This window comes from Talpa europaea (assembly GCF_964194135.1).
Source record: "Talpa europaea genome assembly, chromosome: 8".
Taxonomy (NCBI): Eukaryota; Metazoa; Chordata; class Mammalia; order Eulipotyphla; family Talpidae; genus Talpa; species Talpa europaea.
The window spans coordinates 94,379,421-94,395,778 of NC_140075.1; the positions used below are offsets into that span (position 1 = coordinate 94,379,421).

The 16,358-nt window shown below is 35.8% G+C and overlaps 1 protein-coding gene across 9 annotated transcripts in view; it reads left to right on the forward strand.

The window, feature by feature from the left end:
- GPHN (gephyrin) overlaps window positions 1-16,358 on the forward strand; it is a gene marked incomplete at both ends in the record, with an annotated part of 440,211 nt that overhangs the window by 377,083 nt on the left and 46,770 nt on the right. The gene's annotated exons all lie outside the window — the stretch shown is intronic.

Genomic DNA, 16,358 nt, shown 5'->3' on the forward strand with positions numbered 1-16,358 from the left:
ATTTCAGTGAATTTGGACATCATGACTAGCCCTTCTTCTTGCTAAAGTTCCATGTGATTTTTAATCACCAGGAAGTGTTTGATAATCAAGGTTTTTTTTTTTTTTTTTTACATTTCTAAAGATAGCATCTCATGACATTTTTATTCAGAATGTGTCAAAATGTCATTTCAACCCTGGTTTAGGAAAGGTAATTTAGTCCCTTTTTTTCTGAGAATTCTTGAAAAACTACCTGTTCCCTGTTTTACTTAGGTTATAGAAAATTTCATTTGCAGCCTCTAGGTCAATCTGGAAATATTGAAAAGTGAATCTACTAGAAATACAAAGCTTAAAAGCAGAATCAGAAATTACTGTGATTTTTTAAAAATATTTTTGGGAAGGGCAGGACAAGATGGTGGCAGAGTGAAAATGCTGGGCTCATCTATGCCACATACACACAGCTGAATTTTAGCAGAAAAAAAAAGCCCAGAAATACCTGAAAGAAACCAGACAACTGCAGCATACACTAGGAATAACCTCTAGAGGAAAGGGACCCCAGTATGCAAGGAACAGACCTCCCTAGGCAGGTGTTGTGAACACCAGCAGCCTAGCAAGCCCAGAAAGCAGCAAAGTAGAACTGGCAAGACCCAGACCCAGCAACACTTCATAGATTTCAGCAGGCCCTACATTGGGGTTGAACCTTTAAATAAGAAAAAAAAAAAAAAAATACAGAATATAAAAAGATCAATAGATAAGATTAAAAGATTCTGAATAAATCTATGGAAATAAAATAGACCAAGTGGAAGACCTAATCAGTTACCTTGAAGATGATAATGCACAAAGAATCCAGGAGGGAGAAGAAAAAAATGAAGAAACACTTTGGGAATTATCTGACTCCATGAGGAAAGGCTATATGAGAATAATTGGGTATCCCAGAGGGAGAAGTGAGAGAGAGGAGAATGGCAAACTTATTTAAAGAAGTAATAGAGGAAAAACTTCTCCAGCCAGGAGAAGGAACTTAGCATACACGTCCATGAAGCTAAAAGAAGACCAGGATACCAGGATACCAGAAGACCTACACTAAGACACATAGTAGTGAAGCTTCCAAAAGTTCCAGACAAAGATAGCATATTGAAATTGGCTAGGGGGAAGAAGAAAATAACCTATAAAGGAACACCCATCAGGATAACATCAAACTTCTCTGAAGAAACAATACAGACAAATAGAGAATGGAATAATGTGATCAGATGAAATCAGCCAGCCAAGAATTTTATGCAAGGCTCTCCTTCAGATATGAAGGAAAAATGAAGGTCTTCACAAACAAACAGAAGCTGACAGAGTTTGCAAACACTAGATATCTCCATTCCAAGAAATGTAGAAAGATATCTCTTATCTAAACCAAAGAGAAATCAGAACTAATACTTAAGAGGAGTTTGTGATATGATTGACTAAATTTTGGATCTGCCATGTTAATAGACAAGTGAAATTTATTTTAACTTATCTGAAACTAAATTATTTTTCTCTATTGTTTCCTGACTATTTCAGAATTTCAAACCTTCAGGAAAAGAGTATACTTTATCTTCTTTGTCCTTTTTCCAATGTAGTGCCTAACATACAGGTACCCAATAAATATTGAACTAAATTATATGATCATGGAGATAACAATAGCTAAATTTAAATGGGAGTGGAGGGGAGGGATGTAGAGCTACCATAACCAGAGATTATGGATTTGGAAGTGTTATTACCTTGTTAAATACAACAGGTCAGAGAAGGCAGGGGAAAAGAATCATAAAATCTGGCAAAGCCGGTCCACAGATAATGATTCTATGGTAGTGGGAAACTGGGACTTAAAATTTTTCCTTAGAGTCTATGATCTAAGTACCATCTCTACTCTTACCCCATCACCTTTCCCTACCATAAGAAAAAAAAAAAATAGCTTTGAAAAAATACACCCAGTGTCTTCTGGGTGATAACTGAGAATATTAGTTCACCCCTACAAAAGGATTAAGAAGAATACAGGAAATAAAGCTTACAAGATCACTATCTTTTTAGATCAGAATCTATTTAGATTTGATCTCAATAACTATATTAGTTATTTACAATCACTCATACTATTTAGCTTTCCCAAACCCCATTAACTCAGATGCACAAAATAGATAAATAAACCACAAAGGAGAATAGCTCATTAATTTAACTGGTTTAACAGAAATTTCTTTCTGATGCTAAAAATAATGTCAGTCAATCCTAGGGACATTAGCTCATTTGAAAGAATGTTTGGTATAAATTAATAGCTCTAAGAGATGACTAATGAACCTAACTGGAATACAAGCAAATCTAGAATGTTGACTTCTCTCTCCATTAGCAAAGCAAAATACCCTATTTTTTTGTCCTTTCCCAGACCACTGTAAGGGTAATAAAGAGAACCTTGAAAACATTCATTCTCAAAAATTTAAGAAGTTAAATAAATGAAATAAACGATTTATTCTTAGAACAAAGAGCTTAAAAGAGAATATAAGAGAAACCCTGTTACTCTTTAAAAGAAAAAAGTGGTAAGATCTAAGGAATTATTTTATTTTATGATTTTTCTTTTTCTTATTTTAATTGAAGTAGCATTGGCTTACAAAATTGTTTGCTTTAGAAATACAGGCTCTCCCCTTTCAGGTGTCCCCACCTCATACCCAGTGCCGAACATGCACAGTTCACACCTCAGCTCCTTGTGTTCCCTCCCCACTTTGGTCTTGCCTCTCCTTTCCCCCTTCCTCTCCAGTAACCTCAATTTCATCATCAGCTTTTTAGGGTTCGTAGTTTGGCTTCATCTGAGCCTTGGTTTGGTTTCTCTATATTACACATATAAGTGACATTATCCAACATTTGTCTTCCTTCTTCTGACATTTTTCACTTAGCATAACCCCCTTCAGCTCCATCAGGTTTCACATAAGGCCAGAATTAATCATTTGATTGCCAAGGAGTATTCTACTGAATATGTATACCACCTCTTCCTAATCCACTCATTGTATCTTAAGCCATTGAGACTTAAGTCATTTCTGTAGCTCGGCTATTTTACATAGTGCTACAATGAACATGAGGTTGCAACTATCCCTTCAAATGATTGTTTTTATATTCTTCAGGTAGATACCTAAGAATGGAATACTGGGTGATATGACAGATGTATTTTTAATCTTTTGCGAAAACTCCATACTGTTTTCTATAGGAATTGGACCAGTCTACATTCCCACCAACACTGTAAGAGGATTCTTTTTTCTCTACATCCTCACCAGCACTTGCTATTTCTGATCTTTTTGATATGGGCCATCCTCATAGGTATGAGGTGGTATCTCATTGTGGTTTTGATATGCATTTCCCTGATGACAAGTGATGGTGAGCATTGTCTTAATATGCCTGTTGGGTATCTGTATGTCTTCTTTGAGAAGTGCCTGTTTAGCTCTTCTGCCCATTTTTGTTGAGTGTATGAGTTCTTTGTAGATCTTTGAGTGGACTAAGATGTGGTGCATTTATGGAATACGCCTCAGTTAAAAAAAAAAAAAAGATGAACTCTTGTCATTTGCAAAAACATGAATGGAGCCAGAGAGAATTATTCTAGGCAAAATCAGAAGAAAGGCAAATAATCACATGACTTCACTTATATTGGAATATAAAGAAACAAAACAGTCAGCCAAAAAACAAACCCTGGAAATCTGACTGTAAAATGGAGGTTTATCAGTGGGGGAGGAGGAAGGTGGAGAAAAAAAGAGAAGAGGACATAATGGACTATGATGGAAATCCATGGATGCCTTGCTGGTGGATGTGGTGTGTTAACATACACCTGAAGAGGTGGGATTCTATATTTATGAGTCATACTGTGTTGTAAATCAATTTTTAAAAATTATAAATGAGAAAAAAACAGAGACATAAAAAAGAGAGGAAAACGGAAAATAAAATGGTAGCTATAAACCCTAACATATCAATAATTACATTAACTATAAATGGTCTACTTTATTTGTAATAACAAACAACTAGAAATAGCAGTAAAAAGGTATGAACTGGGCCTCCCTGGTGGCATAGGGGTTAAAGTCTCAGTGCCATCAAGCTATTGGTAGCCACTGCAGCATGAGTTCAATCCCTAGTCAGGGAGCTAACCCACATGGCGCAGCAGACTTCTCTTGTCTCGCCTGCTACTCCCTTCAGCAGTGTATCTCAGTAGATCCACCTGTTCTGCTCTCTACTCTGTCTCTGGTGAATCCTCTCACCCCTTACCCCTCTAGCCTATACCACAGTTCTTGTATGCATAAATAAATAAAAATATATTTTTAAAAGGTATGAACTATTGCTACATGCTACAGCCTGGATGGATCGTGATAGCATACTATATGAAAACAAAATTTCAAGAGTTCACTTAGCATATTATTCCAATTATATAAAATTCTTTAAATGACAAAATTATAAATATGAAAATCTTATTAGTGGTTTTTATAAATTACTGATGGGAGAGGGAGACTGTAACTATAAGGGATTACCATGAGGGCTATTTTTGTGGTCATGAAATAGCTATGTATCTTCATTAAGGTGGCAGTTAGACAAATATACATATGTGGTAAAATGCCAAAGAATTATATACATGCAATGTCAGTCTCCTGGTTTTGATATTATCCTATAGTTATATAAAATGTTACCACTGGGGGAAACTGTGTAAACAGTACAGGGAACTTCTCCATACTATGCCGCGGACCAGCCCAGCAGTGGCGGGAGATTGAGACAATCTCAGGGTTGAATGTGAATGAGCAAAAGGTGATCGAAGGAATTAGGGATAGGGACAAGAAGGAATGACACACAGACACACTCAAGGGAGAGTGAAAATCTGAGTGCAATTTATTGAAAGCAATCTTCTCTTTTTATACATTTTTACAGTAATTACTTCATTGTGTTTTGCACAGTGTCTGGTTAATCATTTACCAAGGCATAAGTGCATATTGTGACATATATCATTACATCTTGCTTATTATCTATCAAGAAATCAAGTGCAAATCAAGAACATTTCTTACTCTAATCTCCATACTGGAGGTTCACTCTAGCACATTTGCATTATGATTACATTGTTATTATTATTTTAGTATTATATTTTTCATATACTATTATTTATTCTTATACCTTTGTTTGGCTATATTATTTACTAAGTAATAGAATCAGTTTCCATGGCTGCATTCCTTTACTATGATCCTTGTTACTGGCAATGAGTAACAACATATTTTGGTGGTGCCTTAACAACGCCCAGGCCTAATTGTTCCAGTTATTCGTCATGGCTGAAAAGGTGGGAACCAAATTCCCCTCGGGGACTGCGTCTGTCTTAGGTTGTCAGAATTCACTTCCTGATCTTACCCGTCATTGACTGTCCAGTCCAGCGCACAGGGGCAGGGGGCTTATTATGCCACACTAGCACAGCCACCCAATTAATGCGAGATTGTGGCAATTGTCACATTGCTCTCAGGAGCCGCCACAGTTCCCCCTTTCTTTTTAAATTGAAGCTGCAAAATGCATATCACGACGAAGAATCTTCAGATTTTTGTTAAGTAGCTTTAAAAACACAGGCATTAAAAGGCAACCAACCAAAACAATGAGTGTAATCACTCCAAATGAAATTAAAAAATGCAGCCAATTTGAGGGAGCCAGAGAACGCAGAGAATCAGAAAATGTAGAAGCAAAATCAGACAATGCTGGTTCAGACAAATGCGCCTGGCTCATCGCAGAGATTTCTGCCTGAAGAGATGACATATCATGACTAGAGTCACTTTCACGCCAAACACCAAGCAGATTTTTAACAAAATTCCAATCAAGAGAAGAATTATAAGGTTTAGGTGTAACACAAATAAATTTAAATTGTGCATGACAACGAGTGGAGAGAAGTTTTTTGATTTGCTGTACTTCCTCTCCCAGTGCCAATACAGTTTTTCTAAGAGCATTAAGCTTTTGTTCCATTTTTCTATCTATGGAATGTTGCAAAGCAAGTGCCAAAGTTACATTTTGTGTAAGATCATTAACAAAATGTGCTGTATGTGTTTCCTGTACCAAGGCAACAGATGATGCTGCAAGAGAAGTAACAATTGCAATCAGGGCAGTAATATGTAAAATAAGCGTAGCAACAAAATGTTTAGAATGAATTAAAGCATTGACTTCCTGAATAATTTGTAAAGCAATATTGTCAAACCATGGGGTATTTTGTAAATCCACAGGTAATATAACATAAGAAGGTCTATTTAACATAACCATAGTAGAAAAATTATGAACAATATTAGGAGTTAGGCAATTAGACAACACACATTTAGAACAGGTGACAGAATAGGAATTCCCATGGCAGGAAATGTTCATTGTGTTGGCAGATCCAAAAAGCAATGTATAGGGGTATTCAATGCAGGCACGAAGATTGAAATTTCATACGGCGTAGATATTTTGTCTGGTGCTAAAAAGTTTGATAGTATTCACAGCAGCAAAAAGACGAAAAAGTTCAAGTAAGCACGAGTTCCATTGGAAGTGGTGAAGAAGTAGGTGATCTGTGACTTTTCAGGTTTCAGTCAGTGCAGAGGAGGAACCAAGGTGTTGGTTTAATTTAGCAGGGACCAGATGGGTGAATTAGCATCATTAAACAAGTATTAGATAAATTAATAAAAAGGAACAAAAAAATTAGAGTACCATATAGATACTTTGTACATTTTTTACATAGAGGTGACTCAATATTTTTTTTTTTTAATAAACACATTTAAACAAAGTAAATTATTAATATTTAACATAATTTTAAGGCATATATGCCTTGAATTATATTATAAAATTTGAACTAGTTTTTGTTTTCCAAAAATTAAAAAAAATTTTTGATAGTGATTGTAAGATTTGTTTTTATGAGAATTTATATAGGCGCCATTTATAATTAGTCCTCTAGAGGTCAAAAACAAAACAAAATAAAACAACACAAAACAAAACACAAAGACAGACAAACAGATACAGAGATCTCTTGATATATATATTTAAAATTTTGGCCATATGTATATAATTTAAGAGATAGTTATTTTATTAATTTTTGTGACGTCACTGAGGTTTTTTAATGCCCCACGTTGGGCGCCAGCTGCCGCGGACCAGCCCAGCAGTGGCGGGAGATTGAGACAATCTCAGGGTTGAATGTGAATGAGCAAAAGGTGATCGAAGGAATTAGGGATAGGGACAAGAAGGAATGACACACAGACACACTCAAGGGAGAGTGAAAATCTGAGTGCAATTTATTGAAAGCAATCTTCTCTTTTTATACATTTTTACAGTAATTACTTCATTGTGTTTTGCACAGTGTCTGGTTAATCATTTACCAAGGCATAAGTGCATATTGTGTCATATATCATTACATCTTGCTTATTATCTATCAAGAAATCAAGTGCAAATCAAGAACATTTCTTACTCTAATCTCCATACTGGAGGTTCACTCTAGCACATTTGCATTATGATTACATTGTTATTATTATTTTAGTATTATATTTTTCATATACTATTATTTATTCTTATACCTTTGTTTGGCTATATTATTTACTAAGTAATAGAATCAGTTTCCATGGCTGCATTCCTTTACTATGATCCTTGTTACTGGCAATGAGTAACAACATATTTTGGTGGTGCCTTAACAACGCCCAGGCCTAATTGTTCCAGTTATTCGTCATGGCTGAAAAGGTGGGAACCAAATTCCCCTCGGGGACTGCGTCTGTCTTAGGTTGTCAGAATTCACTTCCTGATCTTACCCGTCATTGACTGTCCAGTCCAGCGCACAGGGGCAGGGGGCTTATTATGCCACACTAGCACAGCCACCCAATTAATGCGAGATTGTGGCAATTGTCACATTGCTCTCAGGAGCCGCCACAATACTATTTCTCTAGTATCTGTAAATATGTAATTATTTTAAAATATGTTAACAAATATCCATATATAAAAATTGGGGGAGAGAAGTTAACTAATGATACTTAGTATTAGATATAGACTAAATTCTAGAATACAGTTGGATGAGATGGAATTATTAATAGTAGATTTGTTAAAAGAGGGTGACTATCAACCTTTAGTATAACATTTAAACAATGTAAAAAATGTTCAAGAATTGGCAGACTAGGGGACTGCACTGAGTAAACTTAAAGAGAAGAAAGAAATAAAATTTGTATATAGAAGTGTCAAGAGTCCCATACAAAGAATGCCAGAGAAATATGTTGATTTTTTTTTTAGGCAGCATATTAAATTTGAAGAAAGGGAAAGCATCACCTTAACAAACTCTTAGTAATATCTCAAAAGGGGAAATTACAAGTTACATGTAAGTTATTGGATGTGATAGAGTTAAATCAGAAGGCAAGTTTCCGTAAGGGAGATTTGGATAGGACTTAGTCAGAATTTGTAATATAGGCAAGTTGCTGAAACAGTCAGTAGTAGTATTATCTTTGGAACTTGTGAGTCTATGTGGAATTACTATTAAATCACTTTTTCATGGTTTCACAGAGTTCTGAATGAGCTTGTGTTAATTTAATCTGAGGTAATTCAGTGCCATGGTTTAGCACAATTTGTCTGTTTTGGAAGTCATGGTACATAACAGTTTTGCAAGGTTGATTTCAATTTCATTTCTCACCCACCTCCTCCTATTTCTGGTGATTCAGCCTAAATTAGTTTATCTTCTGGAGACATGATCACTCCAGGTTTATATCACTTTTTCATGGACTGTGATAGTGTATTAGGTTTTTGGTAATAGTCATTTTTATCTCTACAAGTACCAGGCCTTCATGTTCTCTTTATTGCTTGATAATTTGTTGAACTATATAATTTAACAGCATATGTGCAATAGCATTTAAAGCTCTGAATATTACACATTTGGCCACTGCCATACAGGCAAACATTAAGACAAGTTTATTACCAAAGTTTTCAAGGTGCTTGAAAATCATGATTCTAGACTTCAAAATCTGGATGTGGAAATATTTCAGTGTTTTAGCATTGTTTCTTTACTAAAGAAAAAGGAGCAAATCTTTGCATTACCTGGTAGTCATCCAGGAAATTCGAAAATAGTTTAAAAGGTACAAAAGATCTTAACAGCTTTATTTTTAATTTGGTAAAAGTAAAGTCAACAAGAGTTGTCAAAGGCAATTAGATACTAATATAAGTCATAAACTAAAGCAAGGAATATTTACAGACAATATTTTTTTAATATTTTTTCTTTTTTATTATATTTTAAATTTTATATGTTTTTTACATCTTTTTTTATTTTTGCACAATGTATGCATTTTCATCTTGGTTATAGTCCCCATACAATTCCCACCCCACCCATCCCTTTGTTTTGATCCTACTCCCCCCCCCGCCCCTGGTAGTGTATCTCTGGTTTATAGTTGCTTGTTGATTTTGATTTTTACTTTATTATAATTAGTCTTTTTCCTGGTCCCTCATTTAGGTTTTATAAATTCCTGCTATGAGTGAGACCATCGGTATTTTTCTTTTTCTTTCTGGTTTATTTCACTGAGCATGATCCCTTCCAGCTTTATCCATGTTGCTGCAAATTGCATGAGTTTATCTTTCCACTTCTAGGTATTTACCCAAAGGACACAGAAACATTAATTCAAAAGGGCACCTGCACCCCTATGTTTATAGCAGGACTATTTACAATAGCTAAGCTATAGAAACAACCCAAATGCCCAAAAACAGATGACTGGATCAAGAAGATGTGGTACATATACACAATGGAATATTACTCAGCAACTAAAAATATTATTTTAAAATCAAAAATAAATAGCCATGATTTTCAGATTCTTTTGTTTAAAATGATATATAAAAAGAAACCATAAACCTAGAGTGTTAATAGAATATTTTGATTATAGGAAGGAACTTTTATCAATCTGAGCACAAAATAAATTGACCATTTTTCACAAAAAGAAAAACCAAATTCAAATAACATTTGCATAAAGGATTTATAGAACTTTTTCCTTATGAATAAAACCCACGTAATCAAATTTGTCCATAATTTTAATGCATCTTTTTCTTTCACTTAATTCATTATTTATAGTTATTATTCCCAAACAATAAAAGTCATTTCTTTTCAGCCCTTCTATACTTATTGTTTAATACGCACAGTTTTATTTTTTGTTTTCTTCATATTTTCTGGCCCAATCAGCTAACTTTTACTTTAAAAATATTTTTCCTAATAAAACATGTTCCATGTTCAGGGCCCTCTTGCAAGGGGTTAAGTCTCAGCACTATCAAGTATTGGCAGCCGCTGCAGCACAAGTTTGATCCCTGGCTGGCCAGGGAGCTGACCCACATGGTGCAGCAGACCTCGCCTGTCTCGCCTGATGCTCCCCTCAGCAGTGTGTTTCAGTCAGTCTGCCTGTTCTGCTCCCCCCTCTATCTCTGGTGAATCCTCTCATACCTCTGATGAGTCCACCACCTCCACACTACAGTTCTTATATGCATAAATAAATAAAAATAAATCTTTTTTAAAAATGAAACATGTTGTTTATCTTGCATAAGCATTCCTCTAACTTCATCCATCCTTTTTAAACTGTTAATGATGGTTACTTTATTTTTTTTTTTTAAAGATTTATTTATTTATTTTATGCAAGCACTGGGTACAGTCAGAAGCATGGGAGAGTGAGAGAATTCACGAGAGTCAGAGCGGGGAGCAGAGCAGGCAGACAGATGGAGGACACTGCTGAGGGGAGCAGTGGGCATGGCAGGAGAGGTCTGAGGGCCATGTGGGACCCTCACCGGCAGCTAGGATAGAACCAGCGCTGCAGAGGCTGCAGGAAGCTTCGCAGCCCAGCGCTCAACCACTGCGCCACCCGGGAGGCCCTAATGATGGTTACTTTAGAATGTATTTCATATTGAGCACTGATATATTATTACACATTATATTTTCACATATTCAAGATGATTTCTCAATTGCTTAAAATATTAATTTCTTAGCATTAACTAAGTATCTGGAAATGAAAATTATAATGACATATAAAATGGTATGACTTAATAGAAGCATGAGAGTTAATTTTGTAGGGGAGGAAAAATGTGTTTTTTCCTCTACCCTCTATAATTTCTCAGGTTCTAAATTTTGTTACCCTTGTAACAAAGAACAGATTAACAAGAGAAAAAAGCATACACATTTGTTTAATATGTTTTATGATATGAGAGTCTTTGTAAGAAAGTGAAGATCTGAGCATTTGATATTAGTTTAGATGAAGAGTGGAAAATCATGGAAAAAATACGATAAGACAAACTATATGAGGTAGGTATAGCAAAGGCCTGTTTGTGCAGATTCTTCTCTGTGTCTCTTTTTCACCAGAAGTTAGGATGCTCCTTTCTTCTGGGTATAGAGAGGACATCTCTCACATAAGGATATGATGATCTGCTTCAAGGGAAAGTCAGACAGTCTTCCTGCATATGCCATTTCTCCAGTTCTTTCAGTTTGAAATTTTCTATATCCCAGATGCCATATTTTGGGGCAGTCTCTTTTAAGTCCTTGTAAGTCTCTTTTCACAGACACATTCCATATCATCATTCCAGGATTTAGATGAACACAAACTTTGCTACTTTCCAGCAAAATCAGTAGAGGAAATTTAGAAGATTAAAATTAGGATTTTTGAAAATTGAAAGCTAGAATATTGTTTTAATATAATTTACTTACATGGAGGTAAAGTCAGAGAAAAGCACAGGACAGTTTTTAAACCAAAATTATTAAATCAATCTGATTTGTCTAAACACTAACCATAATAAACGTAGTGTTTGAACTTTTTTCTAAATGTGATTTGTAAATCTCTATATTTATAAACCAAATTTGTAAGTACTCTTTAAATCATGTTTAAATGCTCTGAATGGGGCCTCCCCTGGTGGCGCAGCGGTTGAGCGCTGGGCTGCAAAGCTTCCAGCAGCCTCGGCAGCGCTGACTCTGTCCCCTGCAGCCAGGGAGGGTCCCATGGCACGTAGACCCCTCCTGCTGTGCCCACTGCTTCCCTCAGCAGTGTGTTTCATCAGTCTACCTGTTCTGTTCCCCGCTCTGGCTCTGGTGAATTCTCTCACCCTCCCGCACTTCTGACTGTACCCAGTGCTTGTATAAATAAATAATCTTTATAAATTAATAAATAAATGCTCTGAATGTTCCATTTTCCTTCTTATCTTTTAGTGACTTAGACAATTAGTTGTTTATCAATTAAAAGTTTTTTTCAGAGTTTAATTAAAAGCCACTTAGAATAGGAACATGCTCCATTAGACATAATCTCACTCCCCACCTCCACCACTTTTTTGTGTTAGATCTGTTTATCTAAACTACCTGGATATTTCTAAGTTGTGTTCATAATGACCAGGAATGTTTTTCTGTGAATCAACTACATTTTCCAGAAGAGAGAAAAAAGTGAAAATGTAAGGGAGATATTTGTAATGAAAATGGACAGTCACTGACTACTATAAATGTCTAATCATCTAAATTTTGTGAAAGGGGGAAACTCATTTCAGTTTCTAAAGGAGAGAAAATGAATCATTACAGACTTAGGCCCTTTGACAACTCCATTAATACCATAGGACTAAATCTCTAAAGAACAAAAACAAAGGCTGTCTCTTTAAATAAAACAAATGATTCTTCCTTTAAACAAATAAAATAGAGGATAGCCTCTGAGGGCTTAACAAAGAAACTTTTAATTTTTTTTATTTTTATTTAGGTTTTGAAAGTTTTGCATAATGATAAAAATACTAATCATTCAATATTCAGAATTGTAATTCTTTTTGTTTTAAAAGGGTTTTCAAGTAGATAACTCTGGTCATATCAAAGGTACTCCAAAATAACCACTATAATTTCAAATAGTTCTTGATCAAATGATGCTTTTTACAAAATGCAAGAAAAATAAAACAGAAACCAGAGTTAATGCCAGCATGTAAGACACACATTTATTATTATATGAATCCAGGAGTTCATTAGCTAAAGGTCAGTCAGAGGGAAACTATCACTTAAGTATTGTCTAAAGCCCTTAACCCTAATTCTGAGCCCCTGACAGCTGACCCTATAAATCAGAAGGCCAGAATGGGTGGAGATTTCTCTCCCAAAGCCAATTTCTCAAACATAAACAAAGAAAAGATCTTATAGACATGAAAATTTAGCCAATTGACAAGCAAGATGTATAGTATTGTAACAGGGTGAGCCCCAGGAAAAGGGAAGGTTTTAGGTTTTTTGTCTCACCCAAAGGAGGGTGGAGCTGGGGGGGGGGGGGCAAAAAAAAAAAGCTAGAGAGGAAACTGGGGAAAAAAGGAAGCAGGATGGAGAGCAAAAAGGAAACCTGGAGGAGACAAGTAGAGCAGAGAGACATGTAAAGAAACCATACTTGTTTCTTGGTCCTGGAGTGGTTAAAACAGATGTGGGTGAGAGACCCATGGGGAGGTTATCAATGCCAGCTTTTATCTTGATTTTGATTTTGTTCTTTTTTTTTAGACTTGTCTATTTTCGACCTTTTTTATGGGTCCCCTCCAAAAGGTGCTTTAGACTTGTAACAGGCTTTTGGGCCTTGCTTTGGGCCAATTCTGTTTGGGTGGACTTTTACCCACGAGGAGATGGGTAACTTCGGGTGCTTGATTTAAAAACTATATTCTTTGTCTTTTTTGTATTACACACTAATTGTATTAATGTTCCTTTCTATTAAATATGTTTAGTCTTTTTTTTTGGGGGGGGGGACCCTCGCCGGTGGCCAGGGATCGAACTGGCACTGCAGAGGCTGCGGGCAGCTCACAGCCCAGCACTCAACTGCTGTGCCACCAGGGGAGGCCCTAAATATGTTTAGTCTTGATGCAACAGATGGCAGAACCTATTAAGAGCAGGCAGGTTTGGGGGTTCTGGGGTGCCTTTCTTCCTGCCCTGTAACAGAATGAAATGAATGCCGTCACATACTTTCACCAAGGAAAACCAAAATTAGTACAAATGTGATCCAAGAAGCAGAAAGTCCTGAGAACCTTATTCTTACAATAAAATAAATACCCACTAGCTTTGGGACCTCAACAGAAGGGACCAGAATTTAGCATGGGTATTGGGCTTATTGTGCTGAACACCAATCTCCTTTTCCCTTAGCCAATTAAAGAAAACTGAGTTTGAGAAGGAAAGTAGTTTAATTTGTCAACAAACTGAGGAGGGCAGCAGGCTTGTGTCTGAAAGACCACCATCTTGGTCTTCGGCAGAGTGTAGGAGTATTTATACAAAGGAGTAAAAAAAAAGGAGATGGGCACTGGTCAGCAAGCCCTATTGATGCAAGCATCTGGAGATTGCTGGGGAGATTCCTGTAGGCGCCAGCTTGCTTTGTTAACACCTGGTGTTTTCCATATTATCTTCTTAGGAATGTTCTTTCAAGAAGACAAGGTTGTTAAACCAGGCAAGATTGTTAAACAAGGAGGGTAAATAAAGAAAATAGGAATGCTTATCTGGTGGGCAGGAAGAGAGACATGTCTTTTTATCACTGTGTCATTATCATCACAGACAAAGAACTGCCCCACACCCCCTGAGCAGTGAGGCTCAAGAGAACTCCATGAAGTGCAGTGTAACTAATATGAGATTAGTGGTGGCAAGGGGTCTTGCTCAAATCTTTGTGGGACCTACATGAACATCAAAGTAAAGGCCACCAGGCAAACATGTTTATCGTACATTACAGTATGTATTAAAGTTTCTGAACAAGAGAGAGCAAGAAAATTAAAGTATACACTTATAGACTCATGGGGACTAGGGTTAGTCATGGGGTGATTTTAAAACTAGTAAATAAGGTCTACTCGGAGACTGGTCAGATTTTGTAAAACAGGTGAGTTGCTGAAACAGTCTTATCTTTGGAGCATATGAGTTCATGTGGAGTTACCATGCTTTCAGTTTATCCATGGTCTTACCTTGGTGCATATAGGTCTCAAAAAGCTTGGGTTAAAACAAAGTTTGAATTTTACATGTCTTGTTTTGGTTCTATGTTATACAAGTAATAAACCCATTTTACAAGTTGCTGTTTCTGTTTTATTTCTCAGAAGGGAAGAGTTTATGGGCAAGATAACCAATTGTAACACTTTTGCAGAAATTCACTCATAGTGAATGCCTGAAAATGATGGGTGGGAAGGGAGCAAAAGGAGATTTGGTAAGAGGATTAAAGAGGAGGTGGATTGGGATGTTCTTAATTGAGACCTTTAGGAAGATAGTAGACTACAAAGAAGAAAAGGTCAGTGTTTGAAAGCTAGGAAGATGGTGTAATCATTGACAATAACAGAAACAGGAAATTGAAATTTAACATTTGGCAGATAGGAAAGTAACAAGGGATGGAGAGGATGAGTTATGTTTTATTTTACTTTATGATTTTTTTTCTTTTGTATTTTAACTGTAATAAGTTTTAGTCATCATTCAGTGAGGACCAGAAAATGAGATTCAATTTTAAAGTGAATATTGTGAATTTATTCTAGGATATGCAGCCTTATAATCCTCCACTTAATTCTTTATGTTTTCTTTAAAAAGACTTAAAATGCACAGTAAATCTCACACCCTCATTTAACTAGCAATTATTTCATTACGTCAATTTTACAGACAAATAACTGGTTCTCCAATGATCTCTAATTGTTCTATTATTTCTGGAACAGTTTGCAGCAAAATAACAGAGAGGAATATGAATAGCAAAGACATTCCCTAATAATGGAAGTCTTAGTTGGTAGATAGTATCCTTTTATGGGAAAAAAATTTATAGAACCACCCAGTTTTCATTCTGAAGCAACTTGTCTGATAAGTGGAGTTAAGCAACTACATGTCTTGGCCCTTATAAAATTATAACTCTTCTATAACCATATAGTAATTAAGATCAGAAAATTTATATTAGCACTACAATGAAATTTTCCAAACCCTGCTAATAACTAAGGATAAAACTAAGTTGCAATGTCATATGGTACCTGATTAAGTTAAATTACTGCAGTATTTGAAGGAAAGTGCCCCAAGTGATACTGAATAAAGCAATCAGTTTTTTATCTAGCCTATTATAAGGGGACACTTAGTTGCAATGCCATGACTTTCCAACATAATGCCAGAGGTCTAGCTATACAGTGTTACTAATGAATCAGAAGAAAGGGTGAAGGGACTCAGTTTATTATTTGGGAGAACTAAGATGAATCCCAAGCTATTGGCCATATTAACACCTTAAGTGTCTGAAATGTACAAGTTTGCTTTCAGTCCCCTAAAATAATATTCCAGATTTTCTCATTTCAAAGATGTATTTTTCTTTATATAATATTTCTGAGATCAAAGTACATCTTAAATTGATGTGTAAGTTAAAGTTATACATTGTGCATATCTGTGTGTGTTTAGGACACCCTACTCTTACATATTTTATAATCTAATAAATATAAATCTGCATTCACAT